The 25582-nt window shown below is 42.9% G+C and overlaps 1 protein-coding gene across 11 annotated transcripts in view; it reads left to right on the top strand.

Annotated features, from left to right (window-relative positions):
* LOC141571246 (uncharacterized) overlaps positions 1-25582 on the top strand; it is a 581124-nt gene that overhangs the window by 316467 nt on the left and 239075 nt on the right. The gene's annotated exons all lie outside the window — the stretch shown is intronic.

The raw sequence follows: 25582 nt of genomic DNA, 5'->3' as shown, positions 1-25582 counted from the left end.
TCATGCATTCAAAGGGCAAAAGAGACCAATGGATTTTAATATAATAGAGTAAAAAGGTTTCTTGATATGGCTTCAGATAGCGCTTAAAACACCACCTCTTGTTGAATTTTGGTAGAGTAACAAAGAAGAGTATCCACAACTGTCTGGAAATGCCTTTAAAATATTCCTCCCTTTTCCAACTGCCTATCTGTGTGAGGCTGGATTTTCTTCATATATTTCAACCAGAACAACACACAGCAACAGACTGAATATGAAAGAAATATGAGAATTCCTCATTAAGCAAGACATCAAAGAAATTTACAAAAATGTGAAACAATGCCACTCTTCTCAGTTTTTTTTGAAAGTACACTTATTGTCATAAAATTATGTCATTTGTATTAATATGTAATGGCTTTGTTATAGTTATTTTTAAAGTTATTTTTAAATGAATTAACATTTTCCTAGTTTTAATTTCTAGAACAGTAAATATCAATATGCATAATCCACAGAAACAAAGCTCTTTTTTTTTTCAGTAATTTTTAATAGTGTAAAGGAGTATTAAGACCAAAAAGTTTGAGAATGGCTGATCTAATCTGACCTCTGACCTCACTGTACACAGTGGGGGTGTGGTGGGGGAGTGACAGGGAAAGGGAGACTACATTAATGTTGATCAAGTAGCCAATTATGGGCTGAATTGTGTCCCCCAAAAAAGATATGTTCAAGTCCTAACTCCCAGTACCTATGAACGTGACCTTATTTGGAAATAGGATCATTACAGAGGTAATCAAATTAAAATGAGATCATTAGGTGGCCTTAATCCAATATGACTGGTGTGCTTATAAAAGGGAAATTTGGACACAGAGACAGACACTAAGAGGGAAGGTAACGTGAAGACACAGGGAGACGATGGCCACCTGGCTGGCGTGATGCATTACAAGCCAAGGATTGCTGACACACACCAGAAGCTAGAAGAGGCAGGAAAGAATTCTCCAGAGCATCAGAGAGAGGACAGCCCTGCTGATGCTTCAATTTTGAATACCTGTCCTTCATATCGTCTGTGAAACAATACATTTCCACTGTTTTAAGCCACCCAGTTCGCAGTACTATGTTTCAGCTGCCCCGAGACACTCACACACCCATGTATATGGTCCCCAGGCTGGCCAAGCACTTCCATGAGTCACCGCATTCAGTCCTCCCAGAATCAATGGGAATAGGTAACATTCTATCCATTTTACATATCAGGAAACTGCAGATTAAGTGGCATCAGTATTTCAAAGTCCAGCGTTTTCTATTTCATGATGCTACCTCCTAAGAATGGAGGGTTTTGTCATTCTTCCCCTAACCTACTCCTGTGATATCTCAGGGTTGACATAAGCCTAAAATTGATTTTGGCTAAAACACTCTATTTGTGGATGCAGAGTTTATCCTTTAATTGTGGCATTCCCACAAATGAGGTAATTATTATTTAATTATATTGGCCCAGTGTCTAACCATAAAGTTAGTAATTATTATTTTTACTGCTGAACATTAAGTCAAGGTTACATACATCAGTTTTATCAATAAGTGCAATAATGTGATTCAACAAACATCAACGGAGTCTCTACTCCACAGTAGTAGATATTGGAGGGGATGCAAAAGTGAAAGGGAATGTTTTCCACCCAGAAATGATTAAACACAAAGAGAAGGGAGGTAAACTCCCAGAGAGAAACACAGACAAGAGGGCCTGGGGATTCAATGGACATGGGGTCTGATTGGAGAGAACAGGAAACACTGAATGGAAGAGGTGATTGCAGTTGTGCTCAAAGTGGCATTTAAAGGTTGCCCAGGAAGTTGGCAAAAGCTAAAGAGTGGTTCTGCCCACTCCACTTTGCAGCATGAAGTCACAGAGGAAGTGTTTGTTTGGCTGCAGGAAGCGATGGCCGTGTCAGGTGTTTAGGATTGGTCAGTTGTCAGAGTTCCTTTATAATATTCCCCTCTGTACCTGTTGTTCAGGAACAGGGCAGATCCAGGCTGAGACATCCTTACCTAGAGGTGGCCCCGTCTTATCTCTTCACTCTTTTTTTGTTATAGTTTTGGGTATACCATGTTTCTTCCTCCTCACTTTCATTCTCAAGTATTAGGAATCTAGACTTTTATTGTTTACTTTCCTCTAAGAAAGTCTACCTTCAGAAAGATTCTGAAAACCTTTCCTATTTCTGTTTTAAGGATTCTCCTCAGGGAAAGAGAAGTTGGCATTTTTAACAGGAACAAAAATTGTACTTAACTTAAGTCAGGGGTGTGGATCTCTGATGATCGAATATCAGTAATCTGGAAGGAGGTTGGAGAGATCACTTTTTAGGAAAAAGGGCTTTCCCATTACCCATGAAATCACATGATCTGCTCACAGTAGACATGGGTTTGGCAAAAGCATATTCTCCCAAGAATGGCAGCATCCGCCATGGCCTTAGTCTCTTTCCAACACAATTGCTAGGAAATTCTACCCTTTCAACTTTTATTCTCCATAGGTTAGCCTAAAGTACGTAATTCCCCCAATTCAGGTCTTTGGCACAGAATGACAAAAAGTTTAGCAGAACCCCAGAGGGTATAGGGCCCAGCCTGCCGTGAGTCATAGCTCTCTAGCTAGTTATCCAAATGTTGGACTTATGTAAGGCTGAGAAAGTGGGAGCAGTGGCCTGGAAACAGAGCATGCCTATGTTCTATGCTTGTTGGTTTATAATATCCCATTTCTACTTCAAAACATATGAATTGCTATGAATTGATTAAGAATCCAAAACTTAAATGTCTTTCTACCAGGCTAAAAACTTTCATATAACTTGATACAGAGACTACTCTTAATTGAGCTCACACCTCATGCTGTTGGTGGGCATTGGTCCAGGTTCCAGGGAAATAAATAACTCCAGAGGACTCCACCAGGCTGTCTATACAGGGTCAATGATGGCAGCTTCTTTTCCTGCCAAGCCATGCTCATTTGAGTATTTCATGATTATTTCACATGGCAGAAATCATGGAAATAAGTTGGTGTGGGGGGAAATAATAAGCAATTGATTAAAATTGGAGAAGCCAGTTGATGAGATGCGTTTTCCCTGGTGATTTGTGTTAAGTGCATAAAATCAAGCCATCCTTTTGTGTTGTAACTGAGCTACTCTCACAGCAGACAAAATATTTCCTACCTAACAATTAACTTGCAGAAGATTAGTCAATCTCAGTTATCTAAAGGGCAGATTATCCAGTTGGTGGATTATCCAGGTTTCTCATTTTTCGTTACATCATTTTAAATAACGAGAACTAATCACTTATGTTTGTGTTGTAAGGTGCTTTTATAATGCATTAACTTTATATCTAATAATTCCTTCCCCGCCTTCCTCGCAGGGTGGTTATATTGGTATCTGAGGCTGAAAGAAATGAGATCAATTGTCTAAATTTACACAGTTAGTAGGTTGCCCTGAGAACTGACCAGAGCCTTTTTGTCTTTGAGGTTAATGTTGGACTCTTTCCCTTGGCTACTTCCTTTGCACTGCAGACAAGAAAATGAAACCCAAACTTCTCAATCTGGAAACTTGTGATGTTTTCTTTGGAACACATTGATACTCTCTATTTTATTAAAGTTTGCTTTCTTAGATTATTTGTCACTTACATTTATTCCAGTTTTACTGGAGACAGGATCAGGAATTGGTCCTCTGTTTAGCTATTAATTTAATCTTTGCGGAAAACATTTCTGACAGGTGTGAAAAGGAAATGGATGGTGCTGTATCTACTAGGAACCACTTAGTTAATCAGTTTCGGAATGAGCCAAAATGTTGGTCACCTGAATGAATGCCTTCTTCACAGATGAGCCGGTTACCATGAACTTGGTTCTACTTGATGGCTAAAATGCTTGAACCAGCCTTAAAACCATTTTTTTTTTCACCAGCCAAAGGATGACACTAAGTGTAGGAGTCATAAGGCCTGGGCCCTCCCCTCCCCTTGGAATGCCTCTTATTATTGAGGTCAATGTTCAAACTGCTAAAGACAAAAGAAACAGAAACTTAACATTTGTCACACTACTCTGTTTTTTCAACAACCTGTATGTAAGAACAATGATGCCTGTACCATTTATAATCTAGTTAAAATTTAAATTTAATAGTTATCTGCAGCTTCAGTGTGTAATTGCCTTTTCCCTTAGTTAACGAATCTTAGTTAAAATTATTACATTACCAATGGTTGACTACCAATAAGTGGTTTGGGTTCAATTTGTTAGCTGTAAGTTGAAAAGTTTGTGTTTCTTAACATTTGGCCCAAGTATAGAGAGGCTGGCTAGACAGACTATGATGTTGGCATGCCTTGTCACACAGAATAAGACAGGCTTTCTGTGTACTTTAATGTATAAGCTGATAATCTAGTAAATTCTTCCTCCAATAAGAAGTCTAATTTTAGTTAGTGTAACAGAAAATTAAATGATAAGGGTGTATTTAGAGGACTTGCTTGGAAAGAGCAGTGTTGCTTCTCAGATTGACACTGTAGTTTGGCTTAATTTTGTTTCCTGAGCCATGGGTGTCATCTAAGATTTCAGCCCAGGCATCTCCCCTTTCTAATGATCCAAAATAAATGCAGATTATCTTATCCTAACAAAGGCCTTTATTTGATAGAAGAAGATAATATCAAAAAAAAAAAAAGGTTAGAAGTATATTCCTTGAATTTCCCAGATAAATATTTCATGGATGAGGGTGTTTAATTTGCATCGATTATACTAAGGGTATTCTTGGTAACCTTCATATAGAATGTAATTAGAAGTAGATGTTGAATTAGAACAGAGAATTCCATTGTCTATGAAATTGGAGACTGTTCAAACCCTTGGGAATAGCATGGGAAAATACTGGAATATGGTTAATGCTGTGGCCAGGAATGGGAGATGAAAAAAATTTGTCAAAGAATACTGGGCCTCACAACAGAGAAGTGACAAAGGAGAGGAGAGAGAGTTAATTACAGGAAAAACCAAGTGTACAGTCTGCGGGGCTGTAACAAAGGGTTAGTCAAACCTTCGTAGTATGGAAGTACACAGAGAGTTGAGCCTCAGCATCCAGAGAGAAGACTTATTCAGGCTAGTGGCCCTCAGCACGTCATGGCCACTTCAGCTGTGTAAGAAGAAGGATCAGTGTGTAACTAAGGAATAGAGTAGAAAACCCTGGACACATAGCAGGGGAAAGTATATATGGGGACCTAAGGCTTGAAAGGAAAGGTGAAGCTATTGGAAAACATTAAGAGATTTATGTTTAAAATTAAACTTGAGAATGTAAGGAGGCAAGCAGTGGTCAAACATAAATGTATGGAATGATGAGAAGGGGTTTCCATTTGCATGTCCCAATACTAACGAGCAAATGAGACATCCTTGTTGGATGAACACCTGCTAGCTACTCCTAGCCTCCCTCATGGGTCAGTCTTGTACCCAGGAGCTCACGTCAGGCACAGACACCCTAATACTTCACAATGAAGTAGCCCTGATTACACACACATCGTTGTGACTTGAGGGCCATTCATTTAGTGATGTGAGCGCACGCATTCACCATTCACTGAATACACCCCGGCATACACTCTGTGCTTCTACCCTGACTCACTTAGGCAGCGGTTGGGCACCAAACAATGATTGGGGCATGGTGGGGATTTGGACACACAGCCTCGACTTCAAACATGGCATGGCATTTTCTCAGAGGGCATTTTCACTTGGGGGAAGAATGGGGCTCCAATCTCAGAAATAATGCCTGACATGCCAGCTCCCTGTCAATCTTCCAAAACTGGGAACAGGCAGTATTCTCCACAGAAGCAGCCTGGCTAACTGCCAACTGTTTTCTAAGGAAAAGAAACTTACGGCTGCCTTTTCTCAGGCACTCAGATAAGGTGGGACGATGGAGGGGATAAGTGTGGGGAGTGTCTGCATTGCCCCATGCTCCCGCCCCACAGGCTTCACTCCTCCCGCAGGTCCGACTTTAAGTATCAGCATGACTCAGTTTAGCTGCCATGTGCTCTTCTGCGCGGATGAGGGCTGTGGTGTTCTGGGAGCAAGGATTAACAGATGGACACCCAGGGTTGGCTCTACTTCTACTCTCTCTGGTAGAGGGGCCATGTACAAGACATCCCTCCTAAGCCATTTCTTCAGCTGTGAAACAGAGATGGAAATACCCTTGTAGCTTCTGAGGAGTCATGGAATAATAAATGTCCAAGTCTTTAATGAGCTGGAAAGAGCAATAACCTATGTCTTTAATAGAATGATATCTCCAAGCTGAGTGGAAGCGTCTTCAGAGTAGAGATGTCTTCCATCTCCTTTTTTACCCTCCCTAGGCCCAGGATGGCCATCAGTTGGCCTGGTGGGGTTAGTTGGCGGTTGTCCTATAACACATCCTCCCTCCTGCCACCACCCACTGCAGTATAAGCACTCTACGAGTTTGGCTTTAGGTGAGCTCCGGGTCAGTCCCAGCCACTCTGCTCATGGCCTTGTCACCCTCATGGCTTCATGGATAGCCACATTTTGCCAGGTGCTCTCTGGGAGTCTTTGCATCTTTTATCTTAAACAGCAGCCTCCCTGAGACAACAGTGGTCCCATAACCTGAGCAGGAAAATGGCTACCTGCAGGGGCTTCCTTCCAGAATAAGTTCAGGGCTTGAAAAGCATAACTGCTCCCAAGAAAACGTTTGGCCAACATGAACCTAGGTTTTGTATGTTCTCCCTTCACCTTCAGACTCAGCCTGGAGACCCTGTGGGGACGGGGCCAGTGGGAGACGACAACTCTGAGATGAGCCCCATACTATGTGCCCCATACTTTTTACCCTTTGTTTCAGGTGCCATAAACTTGCTAAAAAGCCAACACTGACTCCTGAAAGCAGTTTTGTGGAGGTTATTATTATTATTATTCCGCTCATTTCTGTTGAAACGTGACACTCAAATTTGAGAAGGGAACAGAGATCAACAAACCCTGTCAGCCCTTGTCAACCCAGGTGTGACAGTACCATCTTCCTAAATTGCCACTAATCTGCCAGAGATCTCTCTATCTGCAGCCTCCATCATGCTGTTTGCTCACATTCAGTTAACACTTTAAATTTCCCTTTCTGAGGTGTCACTGTTTGCCATTTAGTAAGTAAGAAGAACTGCTAGAGCAGCTTCAAGCACACGGATTTGGGAAGCTGGAAAAAGCTGATTAGCTATTCAGGGAGAAGAATCTTATTGAGAGTAGTAAGAGCTGTATAAAGAATGCTTTTCCCTTCCCAGTAACAATCTTCTAATTATGTTGTCAAGCTTGCTGTTGAGTTCTCCCTCTGTGCCATTAAGAAACCGTTTTCTATGTTAAGAAAGAGATTTCCAGATTGTGATGCTGTTTGCTGATTTTTTTTTATTGTTTAAAGAATCTGTATGTATTAAAGCAAACATTAAAAGATGATTCATGTGCAGCATAATTACTTGAGATGAAGCACAGCGACATGGGTGGGAGGTGAGAGATGACGGCGGTGCATGGGGGGTGCCCGTGGGGCCAGAGTGGAGGGACCTGGGTGGGGCAAGGATTAGAAATCCACATTAGTGTGCGACCCTTTCGCCCTGGCAACAAACTGCAGTTACTAATCTATAACAGCGAGTAGGGTCAGGAGTGGGATGACAGGGAAATGCAGCTGTAGGTTTCTGATCGAAACAAACATTTCAGGTTGATAGATGTTCTTCATTGAATAGGAGAAATAAGAAGTTTGAATTGTGCACAAACGTGCCTTCTGATTCCCCCTCTCCCTGCTTGAAAGGGAAGAATCCAAGTAGCGAGAAAATTGTCCCTGCAACTAAGAAGCACCCTCAGAGGTAGCATGCAGACCCCCAAGGTCACACTGTGATCTCAGACCCTCTTCTAGTGGGAGAGATTCAGGGGACCAGATGGAAGGTGGTGCAAACTCTCCCTGGCTTAGACCTTCGCTTGTGGGCAGACAGTGTCTTCACTCTGTCTGCTATCTGCTAATTTAAATAATGAACAGCAAAGAGATTTTACTTAATCTCTGCATGAACCAGGGCACAAAGAATGGGTATCAAAAGATTTCATTAGAACAAATCCCACCAAAATGAACAAACACGGCCACCAAAGCTGTGTGTGCTACCCAGCAAACAGAATGTTTCTGGGGCGTCTACTCACCTGTAGCACCACCCGTACTCGTCATGGGAGCTCAGGCTCTATTTCTTTTGCTACCGTAGGATTTTAGACCAATCTGACAAATCCTACAGTTGGACAATTTGGAATTAATATGTTTGGGAGCTTTATCATAACACCTCCTGGTGTATTTATAAGAGTAGGGGAGTTATTGAAAGGGTTTCTCTCATAGTTGACAATCTACACGATAAGATAACTCCATCAGTCATCAATTTCTGGGCAATTGTTAGGATCTGTAGTTAAGACTGAAACTCCCTGGGAAAGTGTCAGTATGGGCAGAGCTGACCTTGGATGTCAAGTCAGTCCCTCCTGCCTGTGCTCCTTTGAATAAATATTGTACCTGTCTGAACCTGGGCTTCCAGAACTATATACAAGAATACGGATTTACCTCAGAGTTGAAAGGCTCAGAAGAAAATGCCTGGCATAAGTAGGTGCTCATTCATTGTACATTTTCTTTAATTGGCTAGCTCACAGTTAAAGAACTACCTGAAGGCTGATTTCCATTTTAGTTTTTCTCCTATTTATTTATTTATTTATTTATTTATTTATTTATTTATATATTTGAATGGGCAATACATGAACGCAGTTCAAAAGATACAAAAGAGTACCTTCTGTGAAGTAAGTTCTCTGGTTTGTTAATTTGTGAAGCCCAGTCTCTTTTATATTCTGGGATGGAACCCTGGAATGGAGCTCACTCCATACTGAAATAAAACCCAAGCAAGAGAAAGACCCACCGCCCCCACCAATAATATTCCATTGTTTGATTATATGTATTACCACAAATTACCTAATCAGCCTGCTGTTGATAATTTTTAATATTTTATGCTGCTGCAGTGGATATCTTTGAACACATATAGTTTGCACATGAGTCAGCATATATAAAGATAAGTTTCCTGAAGAGAAATTTCTGGGTCAAAAATTATACGCATTTTTGATAGGGAATTGCCAAATTGCTCCCTGTAGATTCTGTACCAACTTGTACTCTCTCAGACCCTGTCAGAGTGTGCTGTTTTCCCCCATGTGACATCCTCACCAACCCAGGATATTATCCAACTCTTTAATCTTTGCCAACCTGAAAGGGCAGCAATGATATCTCACTATAGTTTTAATTTGGAATTTCTCTTTTTATGAGTAAAGTTGGGAGTTTTATATGTAAACAGCATTTGTGTTTCATTTTCTATGAACTGTCTGCTTATATCTCATGGCCATTTATTCTATTAGATTGCTGGTCTTTTGCTTATTGATTTGTAGAAGTTCTTTATCTACTAGACAAATTAGCACTTTCTAAGTTCAAATATTTTGATCCAGTTAGTCATTTGTCTTTTTCTCTTTGTTCCTATTCCTTTTGTAATTTAAATTTTTTAAAAAATTTTTTATATAAGGTGAGGTAAAGATTTCTTAGGTGTGACACCAAAAGCATAATCCATAAAAGAAAATATGATAAATTGAACATAATCAAAATTAAGAACCGCTCTTCAAAGAACACTGTTAAGACAATGAAAAGACAAGTCACAGACTGGAAGAAAATATTTGCAAATCATATATCTGATAAAGAACTTGCATCCAGAATATATAAGGAACTTTTAGAACTCAATAATAAAAAGACAAGTCACCCAATTTTTAAAATGGGCAAAGGTTTGAAAAGGTTTTTCACCAAAGAAGAGATATAAATGGCCAGTGAGCACCTGAAAAGATGTACAGCATCATTAGTCATCAGAAAGTACAATTCAAAACCACAGTGAGACACCACCTCACGCCAAAATGGCTGTCTTAGTATAGACTGACAACAACAAGTGTTGGTGAGAATGTGGAGAAACCTCACAAGTTGTTGGTTGGGAATGTAAAATGTTGCAGCCACTTTGAAAAACAGTTTGGCAGTTCCTTTAAAAAGTTAAACAACTTACAATACGACCCAACCACCCCACTCCTAGGTATCTACCAGGAGAAATGAAAATACATGTTCATGCAATGACTTACACATGATGTTCATAGTAGCAGCTTTATATTATAGCCCAAAATGGAAAAGCACCCAAAAGTCTATCAACAGATGAATGGATAAACACATTTCATTATACCTATATAACAGAACATTATTCAGGAATACAAAGGAACAAACAAATGGTATATACAACAATGTGGATATATCTCAAAATAATTCTGCTGTGTGAAAGAAAACAGACGAATAGAACAAGGTCGGACAATTAAGTTTGTGAATTCATCCTAGAAAAAGTGCTACATACCTCATTACTGAATATCACTACAGTCACCTTTGAAGTACTCCCCTTGGGAAGCTATGCACTGACACCAGTGCCTAGTCCACACTTCAGAGCAATTTTGGAACTGTTTTTCAGGAATGGCCATCAGAGCTGTCGTTGTATTAATCTTGATGTCCTGGATGTCATTAAAATGTCTTTCTTTCAATATTTCCTTTATCTTCGGATAAAGAGAGAAGTCATTGGGGGCCAGATCAGGTGAGTAGGGAGGGTGTTCCAATACAGTTATTTGTTTACTGGCTAAAAACTCCCTCACAGACAGTGCCGTGTGAGCTGGTGCATTGTCGTGATGCAAGAGCCATGAATTATTGAGGAAAAGTTCAGGTCGTTTTTGTCTTTTTCATGCAGCCTTTTCAGCACTTTCAAATAGTAAACTTGGTTAACTGTTTGTCCAGTTGGTACAAATTCATAATGAATAACCCCTCTGATATCAAAGAAAGGTTAACAACATCGTTGCAACAAGTTCCCAAACTTAGTTGTCAGAACTTGTATACATTATGTTTCCATTTACACAACATTCTAGAAAATGCAAACTAGTCTAGTGACAGAAAACAGGTCAGAGGTTGCTGGGGAAGAGTGAGATTGAAGGGCTGGATGACAAAGAGCATGTGTAGACGTTAGGCATGATTGTGAAGGATGTGTATTGTCAGGATTATGGTGATGGTTTCATAGGTCTACACGTTAAAACTATAAAACTGTACACTTTCTGTATGTGGGTTTATTATACATCAAATATACTTCAACAAACTGTTCCAAAAAGGGAGAAATTTGTATGTAGGGAAAATTTTTTTTCTTTTTTGTGGATTCTGGGTCTCATGACATTTTTTTTCTCACTCTAATTATGAAAAAAAAAAATTCTATGATATTTTTCTTCTAGTACTTTTTGTAAGGCCTGGCAAAAATTTCCTAGGTAAGACATCTCAGATAGTTGCATTTTTCACATGTGTATAATTCCATCTGGAATCTGTTTGGGTATATAGTGTGAAATAGAAGTCCAGCTTTTTTTCCCCAGCTAGCCCAACATCATCATTGTAATAATTGATCTTCCTACACTTACTTGAAATGTCGTCTTTACCATATAATAAATCCTGACTGCATTTAGTTCTGTTCCTGGACTCTCTTTTCTGATTCTTTTGTCTGTCTTTTTTTTTTTTTTTTTTTTAACTGATACCATACTGTTTTGGTTACTGTAGCTTTCAAAATGTTTTAATGTTTAAAACATTAAATGGGAAGTCTAATGATGTCTTCATTTTTAATTTTCTAAAACTCTGACTATTGTTGCTGATTTACTTTTCCATATGACATTCAGAATCATTATATTTAGTTCAGAAAAATCCTACTTGTGCTTTTTTGAAAGGTGGTATTGCACTGAGTGCATTAAATAGTATAGATCATTTTATGGAAGATTGACAGCTTTATGCTCTTGCCTTTTCCTATTATAGAATCTACTTATCATAGAATCTTTCCCATTTCTTTGTCTCATTGTATGCCCTCCAGTAATATTTCAATTTTCTTCTTATAGATCGTGTACAGTTTTCTTTTTCAATTAAAGGAATGTTTTAAGAGCCAAGTTGACTTGTTGAAATTTAAAGATCAGATGGAGAAGTAGCAAAATGATTGTGTCAGTCTTTTTTTTAAACTTTAAGTCATACAGTTTACAGTTTATAAGTATAAGCAAGTTTATAAGATAACAGTTTTCATTTTCATACATTTCTGTTAAGAAGGTTAACAGAGTTTTGTTTTGTTTTTATTAAAGATTTTATTGGGGAAGGGGAACAGGACTTTATTGGGGGAATGGTGTGTACTTCCAGGACTTTTTTCCCAAGTCAAGTTGTTATCCTTTCAATCTTAGTTGTGGAGGGCGCAGCTCAGCTCCAGGTCCAGTTGCCATTGCTAGTTGCAGGGGGTGCAGCCCACCGTCCTTTGCGGGAGGTCGAACTGGCAACCTTATGGGTGAGAGGATGCACTCCAACTGACTGAGCCATCCGGGAGCTCAGTGGCAGCTCAGCTCAAGGTGCCATGTTCAATCTTAGTTGCAGGGGGCAGAGCCCACCATCCCTTGCAGGACTTGAGGAATTGAACTGGCAACCTTGTGGTTGAGAGCCACTGGCCCATGTGGGAATCGAAACGGCAACCTTCGGAGTTAGGAGCATGGAGCTCTAACCACCTGAGCCATCGGCCAGCCCGGTTAACAGAGTTTTGATAAGTAAAGGAAATATTGGGACATGTTAGCAGATGCACACTTATTGCCTAGAAGGCATGTTCAACATTATGAATTTCACTTCATGGTAAATGTGTGAAAAAGCATTTACAACATTGAAAATAGTTATATACACAAAAATTTTCCCAGAGTCTAGATCATCAGTTGTTAGCCTGTGGCCAGCTCACCAAGTATTGCTGGTGAGAAAATTTTTAGGAAAGACATTGTGGAAAAAATTCTATGGATAAGTGCAAGAATTAATTGTGAAAGGAAAACAAAAACTGTTAGCAAACAGTGTTTGATTTTGATAGCTTTTCTATTCTTCAGCTAGTTAGGTCCATATTCTGAACCTTCCTTTAGGGACACATTTTTTTTCTGTCGTGTGTCAGTCTTGATTTCGATATGCAGCCCTATTGCTGACTAACCAGGTCACTGAGTCTGTTGCTTAACTTCTCTGATTCTCAGCTACTCTGTGATCCCAGACCTGACACAACTCTCTCCAGGCAAATCTACAGGAGGCCTGGGCTGCAAGGATGGAGATTAGCAGGTGCACACACACCCGAGCCAGTGTCCAAGGAAGACTGGCTACTATCCCCATGCCTGTGCGCCAGGACCCTGAGGCGTGACAGGAAGCAAGGCAGCCTCCTCCAGACAGGGACACAGGTCCCACTCCATCCCCAAACTCATGGTGTTTTTCGCTTCTTGACTCCCTGGGTTGCTGTCCAGACTACAGTCCCTGTTTGCAATCTTACAACAAAGGCTGTTATGTGTGATTAAACTAACGCTAGGCCCAAAGGACACATGTCAGGGCCTTCTGCCGGGCCCCGAATGCCCCATTTATTTATAGGTCAGGCATCCTGCAGGGCTCACTACTATCCCAATAATTCTGAGGCAGGCACTGTTGTTGTCCCCACTGTACACATGAGGAAACTGTGCAGGAAGGTGAGGTAACTAAAAGGCCACACAGCTAACGAGTGGTTGAATCAGGATTTGAGCCCAAGCTTTTTCGCTTCAGGGTCCACACCCTCCAAACATTGTTGATCCATTATCCTCCATTTCAAACAAAAGAATGCAAGGCTCCAAGCCTCAAAGAGCAGGGAAACATGAGAATTCTTAGCGTAGAGGTGGGATTTCCAGGGAACCTTGGCAGAGGGACCTGCTGCCCTTACAAATTAGACTAATCCAGCGTGGTGGCATTTCAGGGGCCCAGTTACCTCTGTGCTTCCAAATCCTTCTTCCATTTGCAGAAGGACTTTGTAAATGCTCCTGGAAAGCTCTGGTGAGCATGGTCAGCAGTATAATGTAGGAAGTAAGTTAGCTGTTTGCCAACATTTGGGGGGTTGGTGGAGATGATGGAATACAGGGACTCCCCTGGGTGCTAACTGTGGAGGCAAAGTGGAGAGAGCACACAAAAGGGGATGGGATGCCAAGCCTACCCCCCCATGCTGTGCAGAACCAGCCTGGTTGGGGGGAGGCGGCCCTGTAGACAGAAAGACAGACCAAAGAGGCACAGCTCAACTTTGTCAGAGTTTAGCAGTTCCCAGAAGTGGTCCTCCTGAATATGAAAGCTGAAAAAGGAAGAAAGAGGAGGTAAAGGGCTGGAAAAGAACAAAACCAGATATTTCTACTTCTTGGAATTGCTGAAGTGTCTCGGGAAATCACACCACAGCTCTGTTCTAATTAATAAGGCATACGGCATGACACATCATTTCTATTTAGCAGCCACTGTGCTAATGTCACCCCCACATGGTCTTATAACCCCTGTTACAGAAAGTCCCATGGAGAAGGAGAGGAGGAGAGAAGGAAAAGGTCAGCGTGTGTGTACCCTGCAATCATCACTTGGAATGCAAATTATCCTCCCAGACTGAACAAACCTAGCATCACAGCCTAAAAGCGTGGTTATTTCTGTGGCTGGGACAATTTCTCTCACAGTTTTGATCATGTTTGCTTTTAAAACTGTAGACTACCTAGTGAAGTAGAACTTAATAAATGGTCCAACCACCATCAAATCTCTCTCTCTCTCTCTCTCTCTCTCTCTCTCTCTGTCTCTCTCTCTCTCCCCCTCCCTCCCTCCCTCTCTCTCTTTCTCCACCACCACCCCAAAACACAGATATTCCATAATATTGTTATTCCTTATCTAAAGGAATAAAGGACATGGGAACTAAGTGTGTGAATGTTTATCTCCTGTGATCTGGTTGGTCATGGATTCTGGATTCTTCTTCATGTATCAGAAACATAGGATGATAGGATTTTAAGACTGAGAGAGACCTTGAGAAATCATTAGTCCCACCATTTATCTCACTGAGCAGGGGGATTCCGCAGAGAGTCCGAGGCCCACTGCAATGGTATGACAGTCCTCTGTATCCCCCGTTCTGCATCTGGGGATTCAACCAACGGCAAATTTAAAATATTCTGGGGGGAAAAAATGTTGCACTGTGGCTGCTTATGTGTATTATGTATCCGGACTAAGATAGGTGCCTCCATAGTGGATATGGACTTTTTTTTTCTTGTCATTATTCCCTAAACAATTGAGTATAACAACTACTTACTTAGCATTTACCTTGCATTAGATATTATAACTAATCCAGAGATGATTTCAATTGTATAGGAGAATGCACATGGGCTCCATGCAAATACTACCCCATTGTATATAAGGCACTTGAGCATACTCAGATGTTGGTATCTGCAGGGGTCCTGGAACCAATCCCCCACAGATACTGAAGGATGACTATATTCTATTTCCTTAACTATATTTGGGAGGCTGTTGCTATGTTCTTCTAGCCAATCAGTCAGGCATGATGCTCCACTTCTACAAACTTGATTTGTCTGTAGAAAACTTTGTCTTGTCTTCCCTGCATTTCCCTTGGGGTTCTGGGAGGTTCCAGGCAGCTGGAGTGGGTAGAAATACTTCATAAACTGGAACAGTCCAAATAAAGCCAAGGCAAGTTCACTTTTTTCTGTCTGAGGGATGTGCTGAATAAATGTCTTAGGGGTGAGATTAGATTCGTGCTATGCATCGTGCGTTGGGGACATTTCAAAAGGAGTAATAATAAAAGGACATCTGGTACCGTCCAATCACTTCTACAAATGAGCATACGCAGAGAGAGTTTTATGAACTAGTTGGACAAATACCCAGTTTGGCCCCCATCACTTTCCAGTTGGGCTATGCTGGGCGAGTCTCCTGGGATCCCCAACTGCCTCCTGGGCTGTTCTAAAGGCTAAATTAGGTCAAGGCTGAACACCTGGTGCTGCACCTGCCACATGGTGGGTGTCCTGTCAGCTACGCCTTCCATTCTGTTCCTCTGCGGCTCTAGAACAGAGTTCTCTGGGAAAGCCTCCCTTGGTCCTGGGGGAACTTCAGAGCTGGGAAGGAGGTAAGGACAGACTGAGGTTACCTCTCAAGGAGGATGGATTTAACCTCCAAGATGACATCCGTTTCCACTGGGTCTGTATGGCCACTCCCACATGGGACCCACTGGCGTACCCAGAAGAGGCTCATTCCCACCTATGCATCAGTGAACTGAGCTGTAAACAGTCCAACTGATGGACTGGTGGGAGGAGAAGGAATCACCAGTGAAGGTTGAGATGTACTTAGAGATGGTTGTCAGGCAGCCAGAGCATACAAGTGAGCATGTGCCAGCAGTAAGGCAGCTGAGGCCCCAGCCAGATCTGAAAGGAAAAGAGGAAAATCTAGTGGTAGAGATCTAAAATCTAATGGAGGAACTGTCCCTGCAGTGATGATGGACAAGTATAGAATTGAGGTTCTTCGAAGTGGAAGTGTGTGCTATGGAGAGAAAAGGGACCATTCAAAACTGTTCCATGTTGAAGAGAACATATAAAAAGCTGGTGGAAACAGAGGCAGGCAAAGGGAAGACTAAGGGAACTAAAGGCATTCCCACCACCGACCACTGACAACCATTTATCAAGTGGTTAATGAGGCTGCTGGGCGATGGGTGGCTTACTTAGAAAAGTAAGTAATCCGCGCAAGTTCCCACACAGCAGACTAAGACGGGCATGTGCGCGCCTTCTTACTCCAGGGCACATGGAGGGAGAAAAGCGGAAGAGAGTCTGCTGGAAAGTCCATGCCTTTGTGATGCTGCCGCCACAAGTGGGCAGCTGTTCAGTATTTCCTTCAGTGATGAAACATTGCCACAGCTCTCCATGTCTCTATGTGGCTCTGAAACGGGCTTCGACACCTCAAATCAGAGTGATTCAGCCTGAGCCCCCTTGTGAAGGAGCCCAGGAGAGTCTCTACTCCCGCTGTCTGGTACCACTTCACTCCACAGTGTTTCAAAAGGGAGACCATGACCTGTCCACCTGTATCCCTTCTCTAAAAGAACCACAAAGAATATAAATAAAAGAGAAAAGCTGAATAGACACTTGTACCACCCAGCCGAAGGCTAGGGTCTGTGGGAGGCTAGAAACCAGCCCAGCCGTGGGGAAGTGGTATCAGTCTTTGCAAATGTGCCTCTTCATAATATTCATCTGGCCATCCTTCCCATGCCAGGCTCCGCCTGAGATGAGCTGTGTCAGAACTTCCCAGAACTGGTGCCTGGCATGCTGTGTTTCCCCAAAAATAAGACCTAACTGGAAAAATAAGCCCTAGCATGATTTTTCAGGATGACATCCCCTGAACATAAGCCCTAATGCGTCTTTTGGAGCAAAAATTCATATAAGACCCGGTCTTGCTTTTAGGGAAACACAGCTGTTATGGGTCGGGATACAGAATTAGTAAGATCCCGATCAGCCTCCAGGAGCTGCTGGTCTAACAGAAGTGGCTGTTGTGAGGTTCTGAGGTGCTCCTGGAGCACAGGGAGTGACAGGTGCTGCTGGATGGCCTCTGTCTGTGACCCCCGGGGCCATTTGACATTCAGACCCACCAAGAGGAAGGAAACCTGGTTCTATGGATAGGCTCATTCTCGCTGAGAGTGACCTCTCTTCTGAGGACAAGACTTTCCACTTTGGTTGCTGCACTGAAAACACCACTTGCAGCCCCTATATCTCCTGATGGACCTGGTGTGGCTGTGTGAAAGCACATGGGAGAGTCTGGCTCAAGTGTCAGGTGGAATCCACTGTAGAAAATGGCAGATAATTTGGCTGGAATGACTGCCGAAGGCCAAGGGAGTTACACCCTGGCTGTTTGAACCGCCATAGACTGTTGTGTGCACAGACTTGGGAGCCTCTATTATCTCCTTCCCTGAAGTGCCTTAATATTCACCCATAAACGGAACGGGAAAATGGGTAATAATACAGGAGAGAGCCATCCTGTTCTCATCCCATGTATTTGAAAATTCACTCAAGTGCCTTTGGAACAGTTCTGGAGCCCTGGTGGTTTATGTGGGTGGAATGTTGCAGAGGAAGCAGGCCTGCAGCACTCCGGACGCTAGAGGAGCAAGCGTCTGTGCCAGGCTGAGCCCAAATGCCTGCTCCAGTTGCCCCTTCCGTTAGCCCCTATCAGTCTTAAAATTGCAAAATTGTAGCTCTTCCCCCCAGGCTCCCACAGTCCCTGGGCCCCCACCCCCTCTGCTTTCGTCTTCTGTATAGCACGTTTCACCATTCAGCAAGTTGGGCAGGGTACTTCCTTATGGGTAGGAATGGAGGCTCCATGAAGACAGGGAGTGTTGTTGCTGTCTCTGGAGTTGAGAAGAATCACTGGTGTGTGCTGGTGTTTAATAAAGATTGTTGAATGGAAACCAGGAAGGGGCGGGGGCGGAAAAGAAAGCAGGCGAGGAGAGCATGCCGGCTACGCCTCACAAAGGTAGTTGGTTGAGCAGCTGTTGATCAGCAGTCTGTCTGTCAATCCATTTCAGGATTTACGTTCATCGACTATATCATGGGACTCCAGTGTGCAATTACAGTCAGAAGTGCTTTTTCACTAAGGTACATAATGATTCATGCTGAGAATGTAATTAAAATATTGTGGTAGTTTAAAAATAATACTCTATTAGGATAATACACCAAAATGGCTAATTCAGAATGAGTGCTTCCTGCTTTGATTGCATTCCAGTTAGTATGGTATATCAAACACTTCCATCTAAAAAAGGATGGTCTAAATAAATACATCACTGCAATGTGCGTTAGATTCTGGGTGGATGACATTTGAAAATCCCTGTGTGCTCCAGAAGTGTCTGAGATCAACGTCTCAAGCTGACTCTGGTGTTTGAAGTTCCGGCATCGAGTCACCACAAGACTCCTCTAAATATCACCTCTGGTCAGTCCATGTGAAGACCGGGCTCCTGTTTAACAACCTTTGCCTCTGTCCTTTTGCAAATTACACAGGTGGGAATTCTGAGATCGGAATGATGCATGGATCCCCGTGCTGTTGGGTGGGGAAGGGTCTTAGGGACACTTTGGTGCAGCTCAGGTACCTCAAAGCCCACCGAGGAAAGGGGCTCGAAGGAGGTGGGGCTTTAGCATCCAGACCCCACCCTCCCTGGTCCTCAGCAGGGCAGACATGGGCCTCCTAGGAATGAAGGCTCTGACTTAAGGGTCTTCAAACAATGATGTACAACTAGCCCTAATTGGAGTCTCTCACACTCTTTGGGAACTTATTCTAACTAGTCTCACAAACTTTGGTTGTCCGGAGGCCAGGATAAGGCAGAGATTGCTGTGCTCACCCAGGGTTTCTGATTCAGAGGGTCTACAGATCTTGCAGGCTCCCAGGTGACAGCCAGGCTGCTGGTAGGGACCACCACGGAGACCCACTGTTTCTGCACTGCCTGTGACAAGCACTTCACTCTGACAAACACATCCAAGCCTCATTCAACCCTGTCTTGGCATTGTTATTGTTATTTCCTTTGTGCTAATAAAAAATGAAGGAAGATTAAAAAATAAACAAGCAGAAAAAGCAAGATGAAGCGTAGGTTAAGAATCTGCTCAGGTTCACACACTGTATGGGACTCTGGGCCCGTGCCCTTACCTAACATGATGAGTGTGGACAGAGGAATAACATGGGTCAAAATTGCTTCCAGGCCAGAACTACCACTCTAGTAGATTCCTGGGGCCACCAAAACAAAGTACCACAGGCCATGTGGCTTAAACAACAGAAATATATAGTCTCACAGTTCTGGGGGCCAGATGTCTGAGATCAAGGTGTTGGCAGGTCTGGTTCCTCCTAAGGCTGCTGGGGTTTGGGGCAACCCTTCGTTTTCCTTGGCTTGTAGATACACCACCTTAATCTCTGCCTCTGTTGTAACACGATATCTCTCTTCTGTGCATGTGTCTCTGTATCTCTCTCTTCTCATCAGGACACCAGTCATTAGATTAGAGCCCCCTCTAATTACATCTGCTTGACTGACCTATTTTTCAAATAAGGTCACATACTGAGGTGAGGAATAGGGGGAAGTTAGGACTTAACATACCTGTTTGAGAGACACAACTCAACCCCTTACAAAGGGTATGTTGTGTTATCTAAACCTAGAAGCTGGACTGTCAACAGAAGCAGAATCCCTAATCCTGGGGTAAAGCCAGGTGCCCCTCAGATGGGAACACAGAGTGTATGGGGCACAGGAAGAAAACACCTGCTTCTCCTCTTGTCCTGCCATTGGCCAATCCCCTGTGCTTCCCATTGGCCAACCCACAGGGAAGCCAGAGCACAGGGAGCCTGGGAAATGTAGTCCCTGAGATCCAGAGTGGAGCCATGATGGCGAGTTGGCCTAAAGGCAGAAGGCACAGAGAGGTCCACCTCACCTAAATTCTGGTCCTTATCAGCTTCCATGCTAATGATGACCAACACTTTTATGCCAAGCATGATAGGGTTGGTTAATTCCTGAATCCCCCACAATCCCAGTTTACTCGTCCTCCTGCCATCAAGCACATTGGAAGAAGAAACCCAGAAGGCCAGTTCCATGAGTGAAACCAACCACAGTTACTTGAATGGTCTTCCTGAGCTAACTGGTGCCTGGTCCATCTTACTGTGAGATGCCCTGCCAATTGTTTAGCCTTCTCATTTGGCATCTGGCACTTCTGGAAGGAGGAAGGAAGCCCAACCTTGCTCAGTGTCTGCACCCACCAGGGGAGATGTTCTGTTCAGAGAAAAGAAGTGTGACTGATTTTTCTTAAATCATTTATTCACGTACTTGAGTAGATGCATAGCTCAAGTATAGCAGTCGTTAATAGAATCACATCCTTCTCCAGAGTCAAAGTTGATTGGCCCCATTCTTTGCGGTCTTTGTATGTTCGTAGTATTGCAGGCTTGACATGGTGTTGAAATTAATGCTGTATGTACAGAGAATATGCTTGGTCACTTTTATCCCACACAGAGAAACACAGAACTATGAAGTATCATAACACAGGTGCCATGTATGGACAAACAAAATGTCCTGTGAGGTTGAAGGGAATGAAGCTCATCCACAAGTTTGATGGAGGGGTGGATGTTGAATTAAAGAGACCAAACCCTAGTTTACTGACAATTAGGGGGAGAGGATGTAGATTCTGGGTGAAAAGTGATATTTATAATGGTTTCATGGCCCAGACACATCATGTCGAAAGGATGGCAAACGGGTTGCAAAAAATAGTTTTAAGGCCAAAAGGTGATTTTTGAGCTGTCAGTGTTTTTCAGTTTCCCACTGCCCCCTGCACACCCAGCTCCCACACCTGCTGTGCCTTCCCCAGCCCAGCCCAGCAAGAGCCTTTCTCTGGGTTGCTTCTCTCTGTGTGTCATCCCTGCAGGCTCCCTCAAAAATGCCACCAGTCCAATCTGAAGCTCGAACGTCTCCTGGCGCATGGTAGAGGTGGTTCAGGAATTGTGTCCAGGCTGGTTATTTCTGAAAAGAGCCTTCATTCTTAGGACTGCCAGGCTGTCACATATGACTGCTTATTAGCACCGGGACTTCCCGTATCATATGGCATGGCAAAGAAACCAAAACAAAGCACAGGGCACTCTCGAATCTTGGCTCTACAAATAGAAGGGTTACTTTTTATTTTATTTTTGTTTGCTTTGTTTTGGGAGCAGGATTTCTAGTCTTGACTTTGGTTTGTTTTGAAGATAAGCATAGAAAGAAGGAAGAAAACAGAGGTCAGAAAAGATGGAGGCAAGTCAGCTGCCCCACCAGGAGAACTGCTGTGAAACTTACAAATATTGCACCTCATTCTCTGTGAAGCGTGCTCTTCTGAAAGTGTGGGGTGAATGTACTTGCACACTGCCTGCAGTAAGAGATGGTCAGAGCCTCCAGAGAAATCAGTTTTTATAAGGGGGCTCTCAGGAACTGTGCAGAAATTGTTTTTTTTTATATACTTTTACACCCATATAGCATTAAAGAGAGTTTTCCCTATAATGAAAGAGCCTTTGTCCACCATCCTTTACTTTAAAAGAAGTAGTCATTTCCACAGGGAAGTCAATGTTTTTCTAACCAGCAAGCTGGGCCCTTTCCTCCATGGGAGGGAAACATCATTTGACCATGGGACAGAAAGGCTGCCCCAGGTACTATTGTGCTGTTTCTTGGGTAGAGGGGGAGGCATGGGTCTTCCAACCCCAAGGCCTTCAAGGGACAGTGTCCAGGAACGGCAAAGAGTAAGATGGGGCCCGCAGCCTCCCAGAGAACAGGTGGCCAGGTTCTGAATCTCCACCCCCTGTGACTTCTCCTCACCTTCAGAGTCTTTCTTACTTGTCTCTATTTCACTCCCTCTCAAGAGAAAAACCCTTGCCATGTGCAAAGAGCCATGGACTGGAGTCCATCCATCTGTCCTTCAGTAATCATGGTTGTCACCATTGTCACCAATGTTGTGGTCACCATCATCCTCATCACCACCTATTGAGTAAGTCCTGCGCTCAGCATCTCATGTCTGTTAGTGCAGTTGATCTCCACCCCAGCCTGCAAAGCAATTATTGTTGTTCTTAGTTTTCTAGAGGAACCAAAAGCTCACAACCTTTAAGTAACTTGCTAGGACCAGACAGGTTTCTAGAGCTGATAGCAAACAGGTCAGCCTGGTCCCTGGGAAGATGCCCCCAGGACTTCAAAGGTGGGGCAACCCTGAGAGTTCAGCAGGCCCCTCTCCCGCTCCTCTCCATGTCTCTGTCTCACTCTCCCTTTCCCCACAGCCACCCACTCTCATCTCTTTTTGTTGATCTTCCTAGGCCCTTTGTTGATGACAATATTGAGAAGAAATGCACATTTTAATATTTATTTTGCTTCTCACTTATGGTTTGATGCTGCCTGTTCTCATTTCAATAAAGCAGGTGGATTAGAAGCCTTATATTTCTCTTAGAAAAACTCATCTTTAAAATATAGCTCTTTGTTCTTTTTCTGTGGATCGTGGAGCCATCTAGAATGAAAATCGACCGAGCTTCTGTACACATTCATGCCACTCTGACCTGAGGGCATGAATCAACAAGATAATTCCACTTGCTAATTGTTAATCTCTAAAGGCTCAACTACAGCTGGGAAAACATGGGCACACGTGAGCCCCTGGCCACACAGCAACCACCTCCTTTGTTACAGCTCATAACCGTTAAGATTTATTGTTACCTGCCCTAGGCCAGGACCATGCTAGCTCTTCAGTTATGCATTCAGCAAGTTTCTCGGCCATCTTATGAAGTTGATCCTACTATTATTCCCATTTCACAGGTTAGGAAGTGGAGTGACTTGCCCCAGCTCCCACAGCTGGTAGACATTCTGTCCAAGGCAGCCTGGCTCCAGGCCCCCTGGCTAACCCCTGTGACCTGCTGCCCAGGGAGAGGGTGACAGGGCAGTGTACACGGAGTAAGACCTAGCAGATCCAGCTATATCTTAGCCAGAAATATTGGTAAAAAAGTGAACACTGAATCAACGAAACAATAAGCAACTATGTCACACACACAAAGAAATCCCTGGTTTTAGTAACTTTTCCACTGGCTTGAATGAGTTGGCCGGCTGCTTTGACATCACGCAAACATAGATGAGGTCATTTCAGTGATTCTGTGGGAAATTTCCTGATGATGAAACAAGTTTTAAACTCATTCCTCCCCCACGGAAGGTCAATGCTACCCTCCAGTATGCTCACCTCTTGGTAGGAAAAGACCTGAGCTTCAATAATCTTTAACTGAAATTATTTATTCATTGTATCCAGAAAACAATCCACTGGCACATTCAGCCCATGAGATGCACAAAGGAGACTGTTATTCGCCCTGCCTGCCCTTCACCTTACGTATTTTGGATGTAAGCAGAGGGGTCACTTATGCATTTTTATACCTTCTTTGTGAATAGTGTCTTTTATGACATGTTATCAGCCCCTTCCTTGCTTAATGCTGTTCTCCTTATGTTTCTCCTTACCTGATACAGAAACTGTCTTCCACTTGCCTTTATTTTCTTTGTTTTCTTTTTGCCTTTCACTGACCTGATCTCTCTACTCATTCCTTTATTTTCAACTTTTCTTTATTATATTCTTTTAGGTATGTTCCTCATGCCTAGACTATAGACTACGGACTGTGTGCTAATCCAATCTGACAGTCTCTGTCTTTTAATGGAATCAGTTTGTCTGTTGTATTTAGTGGAATGGCTAATTACTTGGTTTTATTTCTTCCGTTTTAAAATTTATTGTTTATTTATTTTCTTATCCTTTCTGTGTCTTTTGCTTGACCAGGCATTGTTATTCCCTTCCATTCCTAACTATGTAGTTAGCTCCTTTGTACCATTGTTGATGATGTCTTTCCTTCCTGGTGTGTATAATCAGTGATCTACTTCTTTACCTTCTGCGGCAACAAGATCTCAGGTATTCCTCCCATGGAGACACCCCCACACCCCCCTTGAGCTTCCCACACCTCACTCATCTCAGTCAGAAGAGAACCTGGGAGCGTTTCACATCTGTTCTCTGCTTCCCATCCGAACCTTGGCCCCCAGATGACGTGACTTCTGTGGCCCTGTCCCCACCGTTGCTAATGCTTAGCTGTTCGAGGTTTACTGCTTTTACTTCTGGACTATTATATGGCTTTGCCTGTGGTACATCTCTTCAATTTCAAAAATATTTATTTAGCACCTGTATTTCTCATTCCTAGATAAGTTATCTTGGCCATTTATATGTATCTGTGTGTTTACATTTGTTTGCTTGCTTATCTCAAGGTTGACTGCTCACCATTGTTTCCTCAGTCATTTCCCCAGGCAGGTGCCCTGAATACACTCACTGTTCTGCCTTCACCTAGTTACCCCAGATGCTTGCACTGTGCTCTTCCTTGCAGAGTCTATAGTTCTATTCTGTCATCTTCTGACTCTCAGTGTGCCAGATGAGAAATCAATGCCAGCCTGATTCTTCTTCCTTTGTAATTTATTTGTTCTTTATTTCTGAAGGCTTGTAGGTTTTTCTCTTTATTCTTCTTTTACAGGGATTCCCCTTAACTATTTCTGGTTGTGGGTCTTTACACATAAGAGCTTTCTAAATCTGCAGACTCTATTCTCTCTTTAGCTCCTCTACTATTTGTTTATTAATTGTCTGTCCTCCGTCTGTTTCTTTCATTTTTTTCTTCTGGGATTCTTCTTTTTCAGCTGGAAGTTCCCTTGAATCTACCCTGTAGTCTCTTTTCTCAATGTTTCCTTCCCCTGCGCTTTGAAATATCTTCTCCATCCAGTACGGCCCTAGTTTGGTTCTCAACAGCGACCATTCTCTAGTCCAATTTAGCTAATTATTATTTTTTTTTTAGTAGGAAATGGGGTATTTGCTGTAAGAAACAATTATTGCATTGGACTTAAATCTCTGACAGATGTTTGCTCAAATACGTTCCAAGCATTGTGCCCTGCACTGTAGTAGAGGACTTCCTCCGGAACGTTATTTTCTTTACTCTCAGTGAGGCACAGGTCAAACCTTGAATAACCTGTGTGGAGCAGCCCAGATATTGCCTCTGGCCTTGGACAGTGCCCTGCATGGCCCCAGGAGAACCCTGTATGCCCCGGACCCCCTGCACTCTCTCAGGAGCAGAGAACACCAGCCGCCCCCCCCCCGCCCCCCCATTGACTTCCTCCTCAGCTCCTTGGGTCAAGGGAACCCCACCACTTGCCGAACTCTGTGGTACTT

This window comes from Rhinolophus sinicus, chromosome 16 (assembly GCF_057876585.1).
Source record: "Rhinolophus sinicus isolate RSI-liver-muscle chromosome 16, RSI-T2T, whole genome shotgun sequence".
Lineage (NCBI taxonomy): Eukaryota > Metazoa > Chordata > Mammalia > Chiroptera > Rhinolophidae > Rhinolophus > Rhinolophus sinicus.
The sequence above is the reverse complement of the archived record's forward strand: the minus strand, read 5'-3'. Positions and strand labels throughout refer to the sequence as shown.